Raw genomic sequence first — 9,380 nt, forward strand, 5'->3', positions numbered from 1 at the left:
AACGCTAGCGCTGACCCAATTACCCTAATATAGACATGTAATATATAAAAATTTCCGGTAGACAATGACGATCACAAATAAAAGGTCTATTTTAGGGTAAAACTATGTTATTACCCAAAAAAATAGCTGAAACTTAAAAAAGCTTATTTTTTTACTATTATTTTCAAACTTTATGAATAAAAATTCTAAAATAGCAAAAAAGGTGTGCATAAAAACGATAAAAAACGAAACCTGCATTGTCTACGGAAAAAACGTCACAAAAATCACGTCGTTTTTATTTATTTTTTATAAAAATGTGTGTTTGGTGCAACTTTGTAATTACATTTTATTAAAAAATATTTTCACTTTTTGAGATACAGCTGCTTTGTATCCTGTATCCGTCAGGTCAGCAGGACTGACGGGATCAGTGAAACGGGCCCTGCGCTAAATTATAATCTTAGATGTGATAGATTTGAGGTGGATCCTGCGTGTCACTGATCCTGTCAGTCCTGCTGACCTGACAGATACAGGATACAAAGCAGCTGTATCTCAAAAAGTGAAAATATTTTTTAATAAAATCAATCAATCACACACATACTAATATATATATATATATAGCAAACAAGAGGGCAGCACTCGCTGCTGCCCTCTTGTTTGCTATATCTGGATTCCATTAGCTTGCACCGCGTTTTTCAACCATCATCTACTCTTTAAACATGGAGCAGGCTAATATACCTGCTGGGAATGTTTCATCCAACACTGCTGTTTTTACTGAAGAGGACATTGAGAGAATACTGAGTGGAGCGGAGGGTGATGTGTCATTTTTAAGTGTTCCTTCTATAACTGACATCAAGAGAAATCTGGAATTCGAGTCACGACGTTTGATTAATGTTGAATTACACCTACTCACATTGGGACAATACTATAGGAACAACATGATCCCACGGGGGATGAGAATCCTACTTAAACCAACTATGCATATGCAACACGAAGAGTTCAGGAGTAAAAATGAACAACTCGCAAGCAAATATGCTTTGGAAACTATATTACTCAATATGGACTTTTTGCAGAGAGATCTGAGAGCTTTAAGAGTGAAAGTACAAGATTTGGAGAACACACTCAAAACGTTGATACAAATAGAAGATTTCAATACCCACATGGATAAATTACGTATGACGCTCAATAAAGTAAGGATGGAGATAGAAGAAACCAAAAAGAAGAAATGGTTCCGTGATCAAACAGATTATTCAACGGGACGTGTTTATACATGGGACAACTCCCTCAACTATGCTGATGGTGCCTTTAGACGTGACAACAAAAGAAGCAATGAACCGGCTTTCAATAAAGGCGATTCCCGTAATCAAGGACATACTAAGAAATATCTTCCAAAAAATGATCAAGATTTTTTAGATTCCAGTCCATTGGACAAATCAAAAAGAAGAAAACCAGACGAGCAGGTCGCAGGAGAAGTAGAGGAAGGAAGAACCCGTTTTCAAAAATCTACTCATCAGAAAGGGCAGAAACCGGTGCTAGACAGCAACAAGAGGACTCTGCCCAAACAACAGTGGTAAATATCTCCCAGCATCAGTTGTCTCATACACAATTACAATTACTATCAAAAGGATTGTCATTTTGCCCTAATCAACATATTGATTGGTTTCAACTAGAGCTGGATATATATAGTTTTGTTAGAGCTATTAAATTGAAGGTATGGTTTGAGACACAACCGGTTAATACAGTAGTTCATGATACTCTTCCGATACTATCACTTAAAAAATTGGGATTATTTAATAAGAGTGTGTTCCAACCTCCTATAACATCACATGCGATAGAAACCTTTAGAGAACTTGTACAGAAAGACATTGCTTTACTCAGGTCCCAAACATGTGAATTGGGCTTTAAACAGCCTAATATGACTACTCTTGACATATTGGCATTAGATGAGTTGATCCATAACCACGATCTCATTATAAAACCTGCTGACAAAGGTGGAGCGATCGTGGTTATGGATTCAGATATGTACATAAGAGAATGCTATAGACAACTAGCAGATACCAATGTATATAGAGTACTTAAAAATGATCCTAGACAGGATATTACAAAAAGGATTACTTCACTTATTAAGACAGCATTAGAGGAGGACATAATTGATCAAATGCTATATAAATTCCTCATCATTGAATTTCCTGTCACTCCTTGCTTGTATTTATTGCCAAAAATCCACAAAGATTTAATGAACCCTCCAGGTCGCCCAATTGTATCTGGCCGGGGTTCATTAATGAGCAACATCTCTATCTTTGTGGACAAAGTGCTAAGTAATTTTGCTATTAACTCCAAATCTTATATCAGGGACACCACTGATTTTTTACAGAAATTAAAATCTATAAAACTACCAGAGGGATCCATTTTAGTCTCCTTTGATGTTACATCTCTTTATACCTCCATTGATCATAACAAGGGGCTTGATGCTGTACGACGTAAATTGATGACTGTAGACTATGACAACGCTACTTGTGAGTTTATTATGTCATTAGTAGAACTTATTCTGACATCCAACTATTTTTTATTTAAAGATAATTATTACATTCAGTTGAAAGGAACGGCCATGGGATCCAATATGGCTCCCACGTACGCCAATATTTTCGTGGACAATATTGAGGAGATGTCGGTCTATGTATCCCACCACTTCTCACATGTTTTGAGGTGGTGGCGATACATAGATGACATCTTCCTCATTTGGACTGACACTGCCACTACATTAACTGATTTTCACCAGTTTCTTAATTCGATAGATGATGATATTCAATTTACTATGATACACTCTATGGATAACATCCAATTTTTGGATGTTACTGTATCCATTGTTAATAATGCAATTAGAACTAAAATGTATACTAAAGAGACCGATAGGAACACTTTGCTACGATTTGATAGTTGTCATCCAAGAAGTATGGTAAGGTCTTTGCCATACAGCCAAATGATTAGGGCCAAACGCAATACTGACAGACAGGAGGATCTGGATATATCTTTAGACACCATGATTGATAACTTTCTACTAAGAGGTTACCCTAAATCATTACTGTGGACACATAGAAAGAAGATCGATAGTATAGCGAGGGACAGTTTGCTACAGTCTAAAAAACCGTTAGTAGATGGAAAGCGGAAACGCATTCCATTTATCTCAACGTATAATGACAAAAGTGGAGATATTTCCAGGATTATGAATAGACATTGGCCAATAATCAGCAATAGCTTTGGACACATAGATGTATTGAATAATGGTCCTCTTATGTCTTATAGACGTTCACAAAATCTTCGAGATAGACTGGTGAAAACCAGAATGCCAGAACATAAAAAAGCGGCACAACCTATCTTTAAATCATTAAAACCGGGCAATATCCCATGTTACAGATGTGTCAATTGCACCTTGATGTGCAAAGGGGAATTTTTTAGACATCCAGTGACTGGACAACAGTTTAAAATTAAACACAATTTCACCTGTGACTCAGACTGGGTCATATATGTGCTATGGTGTCCCTGTGGTCTCCTATATGTGGGTGAAACCACCTGTGCCTTTAAAACTCGTCTAAACAATCATCGTTTTTCTATACGTAAAAAGAAACTTGACTTACCTGTGGCTAAACATTTTTCGGAATATGGTCACAATGAAAGGGATCTAACATTCATGATCCTGGACCATGTTCCTCCATTACAATTTGGCGGTGATCGCCATCTGGCTTTACACAAAAAAGAATTGAGATGGATATTTTTATTGAACTCCTTAAAACCTTGTGGGCTTAATGTAGAATTTGTTGTAGATAGAATAGCCTGATGATGTCCTCATGTTCTCTTTCCTTGGGTCCTTTAGATGTCCTCTTCGGTATGATGATTGTTGACACATTAACATCAATATCTATATTTCTCATTTACTGTCAATGTTTGATAAATACTAAAAAAATTTTTATTTTTTGTATTTTTTTAGATTGGAATACCACTCCCAACAGAATTTCGGAACTTCTCTGATTGATTTTTTTCAAATAGTAATGTTACTGTGCTACGATATCTGACGGGGCTGTGTTCAATTCATCAAGTCTTATTATATCAATAAAATATGTTTTTTATTTGTTGAATTTTTCTAGTCTCCTATTTGGTTTAAAGTGATATAGAGATATTATAGGCCTTTGTAAGAAAAGTGAGAAGGATTCTCACATATTTTTTATTTTTTTTATGTCTTATACTTTATGAGATACTATGTCACTGATGTGACAATCGGTCCGTTACACGGAAGGGGGTAATGGGACATCCTAGACACGTGAAGACGTAGCTATGTGGTCCCATAGCTCCGGGAATAAGATCGTTCTGGATACTTGATTGTGAACAGAGATCTTTGCACCCACGTGTGGATCGTCCTTAAAAAACTGATATAAAGTTACTGTTGGATATCCTTAATATCTCTATCACTTACCATGAGGAGCATTGACTAATATTCTTGCATTTTTTTGCAATTGACTTCTTGACTGACATAGCCTTGTCAATAGGTATCCATGACAGAGTTATAACAGTTGCTTAGCAACCTATGATGCCGTTATAGACGGGTCAGTTCAGTGGAACGCATTGACACGCATTACATCATATGGATGCGATCGATGCTCTCTGCTGCTGAATGATGATACACTTCCGCCTCGGGGGATTACACTGATGTGTCAAACTTTAATCACCACGAGGGTTGCAGCTGATCGCTGCAATACACTCTTACGAACACATATACTAATGAATGACTAGTTAAATCTGAAGTTCTGATTGGTGAGTGACGATATGACGATATATTTTACACCACTGCTGCATAAATGATTATGATGTAATCAGTTGTTTTTAATGTTTTTGATATTATGTATTGTTACTCACGATGTCACATACACATTTTTGTATTTTCTGTATCATGTTTATTTCTACGATGATACCGTACACTATGTATTATGTATGTTTTCATACACTTTGCACTTTATTGTATTATAATGAGGCCAATTATGTAAAACAGTCTCAACCATATATAAGTTTGTTGAATAGATGTGTCACTAGGCTTGATAAAGATCCTATTGTAGGATTGAAACGTTGCTGTTGTTTTGGATTGAATAAACCACCACTTTTTTCATGTTGGAGTGCTGCAAATCTTCTTCTTCTATATATATATATATATATATATATATATATATATATATATATATATATATAATAAAATTATGATATAAAGTTTTTAAATGTGTACATAACCTTGTGGCACTATATACAAGGGGAGTGCTGTGTGGCACTATATACAAGGGGGGGCGCTGTGTGGCACTATATACAAGGGGGAGCGCTGTGTGCCACTATATACAAGGGGGGGGGCTGTGTAGTGCTATCCACAGTGGTATGTGTGTGGCGCTCTTTATAGGGGGGGCTTTTTGGTGCTATTTACAAGAGGGGGAGGGCTGTGTGGCGCTCTCTACAGGGGGCTGTATGGCACTATCTATATGGGGCTGTGTGTAACACTCTCTACGGGGGGATGTGTGGTATATAGAGGGGGCTGTGTATGGCGATATCTATGGGGGTGTGTAATATCTACAGGGGCTGTGTGTGGCACTATGTACAGGGGGCTGTGTGTATGTGGTGTTTTACAGTGTGTGGTATTATTATATTCAGGCACGCAGTGTTTGGTGCTATTATATTTAGGGGCACAGTATGTGGCACAATGATAACTTTATTTTCGTTTATAGGTGTGGAAATGTTGGAAAAGTGAGGAGACGTCTGAGTGCCAAATTCTGCAAAAATGAGTCATGGCCGGGAGAAGTCGTCATGAGCGCTGGACCGGATGGAGAAGAAAAGAGGAAAAAAACTACTAGAATCTGAGACGTCGTCACCTGTGAGTCACTAGATTTATAGAGAATCTGTCACCTCTCCTGACATGTTTATTATAGGAATCCTTGTATTTCACAAAAAGTCTTTCTGTAGTCCAGGACTGATAGACAATTCCCCTTGTCAGGAGGTTGTGTCCCTGCACAATGTGATACTCTCAGTATGTATGGACACAGCCCTGTGACAAGGGAAATCGTAACACTGTTAATGCTTGCCCAAAAAGGTAGTGTTAAAAATAGTTACGGCGCGGCAGGGCGGCGGTGAGGAAGGGGGGCCCAAGTTTGGGTAACAGCCCAGGGCCCATGGTCTACTTAATCCGCCACTGACCTCATTCGTAATAGTGTTCCCACACATGATACCTCCAGTGTGCCCCCTCAGTCATTGTGCCCCTTTAGTGCCTCCCACACAGTGTCATGTCCCCATAGTGCCCCTCCACAGTATTTTTACCCCATAGGTCCTCCACACAGTATCTTTTCCCCGATAGTGCCTCTCCACAGTACCATGCCTACACACAATATAGTGCCCCTACACAATCATGCCCCCTTAGTGCCCTCTACATAGTACAATTACTTCATAGTGCCCTGTACACAGTATAATTTTCCATATAATATCATGCCGCCATACAGTATTATGCTTCCATAGTGCTTTAATATAGTATTATACTCTTCAGTGCCTCTCTAAAGTATTTTTGCCCCATAGTGCTCCCATACAGTATATAGAAAATCATCCCCACAGCATGAAGCTCCTGTGCCTGGTAAACTATGAAGAGACTGCAGCGTCGAACTCCACAGCGCCTTCAATCAGCTGATAGCTGGGGTCGCCGGGAGTCAGCCCCCACCGATCTGATATTGATGACTTATCCTAAGGCGGGATTCACACGACCGGTTTGCACGACCGGTTTGCATTAAGTTTTGCATCCGTGCCGGGCCGGACAGTGACATCAGCGGCAACTCCTGAAGGGGAATCCCCATGTGTTCGGGGATTCCGCTTCAGGAGTTTCCCCTGATGTCACTGCCCAGAAATGGACAGAGACATCAAGCGCTCTGTCCAGGAGCGGAATCCCAGAAAACACGGGGATTCCACTCCTTCAAGGAGCTAAAGTGCGGCTAGCACATAGCAGAGCGGGGAGTAATTGGTAGGTGGTAATTGGAAGAAGGCCTTGGGACAGAAAGAAACTACCTGGATTATGAGGTTGGGATCCTTACATCCATATGGTCTTAATGAGTACAACAGCTTCGCACCATTTCTTTGAAATCGCCATAGTTTAGTCATGGTTACTTTCTTTGGTTTGAGCATTGCCACTCTCCTATTGGTGTCCACCAATATTTTATCCCTGTTCTTTTTAACTTGTTGTCATTGTTTTTATCTTTTTAATTTTATGTTTATGTGTTTGTACATTGGGTTTTCTACTTGCCATTCCCCTTATGCCCTGTTCTTCTATCTAGACATACGTGGATATTGATCTTTATTTTTGAGGTCAACTATTATCCCAGTTGTTCACAACTTGATAAGAAATTATTATCTTGTTATAAGATCTCTGTCGTTTTACAGCATGATTCCTGCCATACTATTCAGCATGAAGTTTTTGGATCCAGTTCAAATCCCCGTGATGACCCCGCTATGAATTTAGAGTGACATCCGGCAGATTCGTCCTGTGGCCATTGGTGGGCCAAATTTTCGGATTTTCTGATCACTTGTGTATATATATTTACAGTCAAATCCTTTTCACATCGACCCTTTAACATTTGATCATTGTTACATTGGTTTTTGGTTTACGATCAAGTCTGTACTTTTGGCTTTTTCGTCATAGGTACTTTTGCACAGATTGACACAATAAATTGTATTGAGTTAGTCAGGCTCTCAGCCTTTTTTTTTTTTTATTTTCTTGTTTATTACAGTCACCATGTATTATTTAACCTAGTAATTGAGGTTTGGTTTACTAAATGTTTATAGCAGTAGTCACTGTCACGTTCAGTCATTTGGTAGTTTTAATCATCTTCCCATCACTAAATTTTCTTGGTCACTCATTGTAATATAATTTGTGTTAGTCCACATCCCTCTTCCCTTTCCCCCTTTTCCTTCCCCTCTCCTCCCCCCTTCCTCATTCTCTCCTTCCCTATTTCCCCCCCCCCCCCTTTTTGTTTCCCCCTCCATTTTTCTTGCCTCACCTATCACGTTTAATATTACTGACATCAATTGTGTGGTTGGCAACTATAGTCTTAGCACATACTTGTGCACTTTGCTCATATTCCTGCACTACTGGATTAAAATTAATTAGATTTATGTATATTTTTATGTATACTAATTTTGGATATAAAGAAATTGTCATTTGACTCACCTTTGGTTGTATTTACCGCATAGTCACAATTTTCGGGCTAGATGTACGGTTTGTTGTGCTGCATTAATACTAATTATATTGTTCTGTTCCTCTTCAGCATTAATCAATATACACTTGTTGTGTTATTCTACTTTCTAATCATTTTTGTTGATATTTTTTCACGTTTCTTCACTTCTCTCACATTCACAACCGCTCACTGTGATCATATGTATTTTGTGTATATGTTGGTACATATGTGTGTGTGTATATGTGTATATATGTGTATGTATATATATATATATGTGTGTTCATGTATGTGTGTGTAGGTATATGTAGGTATATCCTCGGTCACTTTTACTTTCTTTCCTCTTTTCATTTTTTACTTTTCACAGCATTACTGGTTAGTTCCGGTACTGTGTTTCAGCTCTGAAGTGTGATATGGACTTGGATAGTCAGCTTCAGCACCTTGGACAGTGACTGCTCTAACTCTCTCGGTTATTTAGCTTTGACGGCTGTGCTGAGCATTTCAGCACGTTGGACAGCGACCTCGGCTCTTAATGCTTTGCTATGCTCTCCAGCGTGTTTAACAGCAACTGCTGCTCTCACGCTGGACTGTCACCTAGCAACGGGACGCCTTGTCCCGCTGCTGCTGTTTAATGAGATCGGCTGGGCCCTTTTTTTAACCTTTTTTAACCTATTTTTTCACCTTAATGATCAGGATAGATAGTTCTACCTTGGGCCAAAACTGGATTGCCACTAAACTTCTAATTTCATTCCTCTTTATATCCCTGCTTCTGACCTTCGGTGATTCCACATCGAGCCGGCGGGCTGATTTCATTCCCCCGCCGGCCTGGTGTGGTTATGCCGATGGAGGCGGTTCTGGGAGGAGGACTGTTTTGACATAAGACTACACGATAGGACGCTATCGTGGGTGGGCGGGATGTATCGCCGTCTGTCATTGGTGACCGACGCTGAACACCTAACCACCCGATAGGAAACAGCTGTGATTTTACCGGTAAAACATCATTGAGGAAGGTATATCATGGGGTAACTGGGGCATTTGGACATCAACCCCTGACGAAGCACCAGCGAAACGCGCGTTGGGTTAAGCAGAGGTCCCCCTCCTGGTCTTGATCTCCTATTTATCCTCTTATACGCAGGTGTAGGTATACTACTTTGCATGTCGTTTTTA

At 39.3% G+C, this 9,380-nt stretch overlaps 1 long non-coding RNA gene across 1 annotated transcript in view; it reads left to right on the plus strand.

Moving 5' to 3' along the window:
- LOC142657255 (uncharacterized) overlaps positions 1 to 9,380 on the plus strand; it is a 35,242-nt gene that overhangs the window by 25,636 nt on the left and 226 nt on the right. The window contains exons 2-3 of the long non-coding RNA XR_012849857.1: positions 5,733 to 5,878; positions 7,423 to 9,380. The exon at positions 7,423 to 9,380 is cut by the window's right edge and continues 226 nt beyond it. This is a non-coding gene — a long non-coding RNA (uncharacterized LOC142657255). The remainder of the gene's footprint in view (positions 1 to 5,732; positions 5,879 to 7,422) is intronic.

This window comes from Rhinoderma darwinii, chromosome 7 (genome assembly GCF_050947455.1).
Source record: "Rhinoderma darwinii isolate aRhiDar2 chromosome 7, aRhiDar2.hap1, whole genome shotgun sequence".
NCBI lineage: Eukaryota > Metazoa > Chordata > Amphibia > Anura > Rhinodermatidae > Rhinoderma > Rhinoderma darwinii.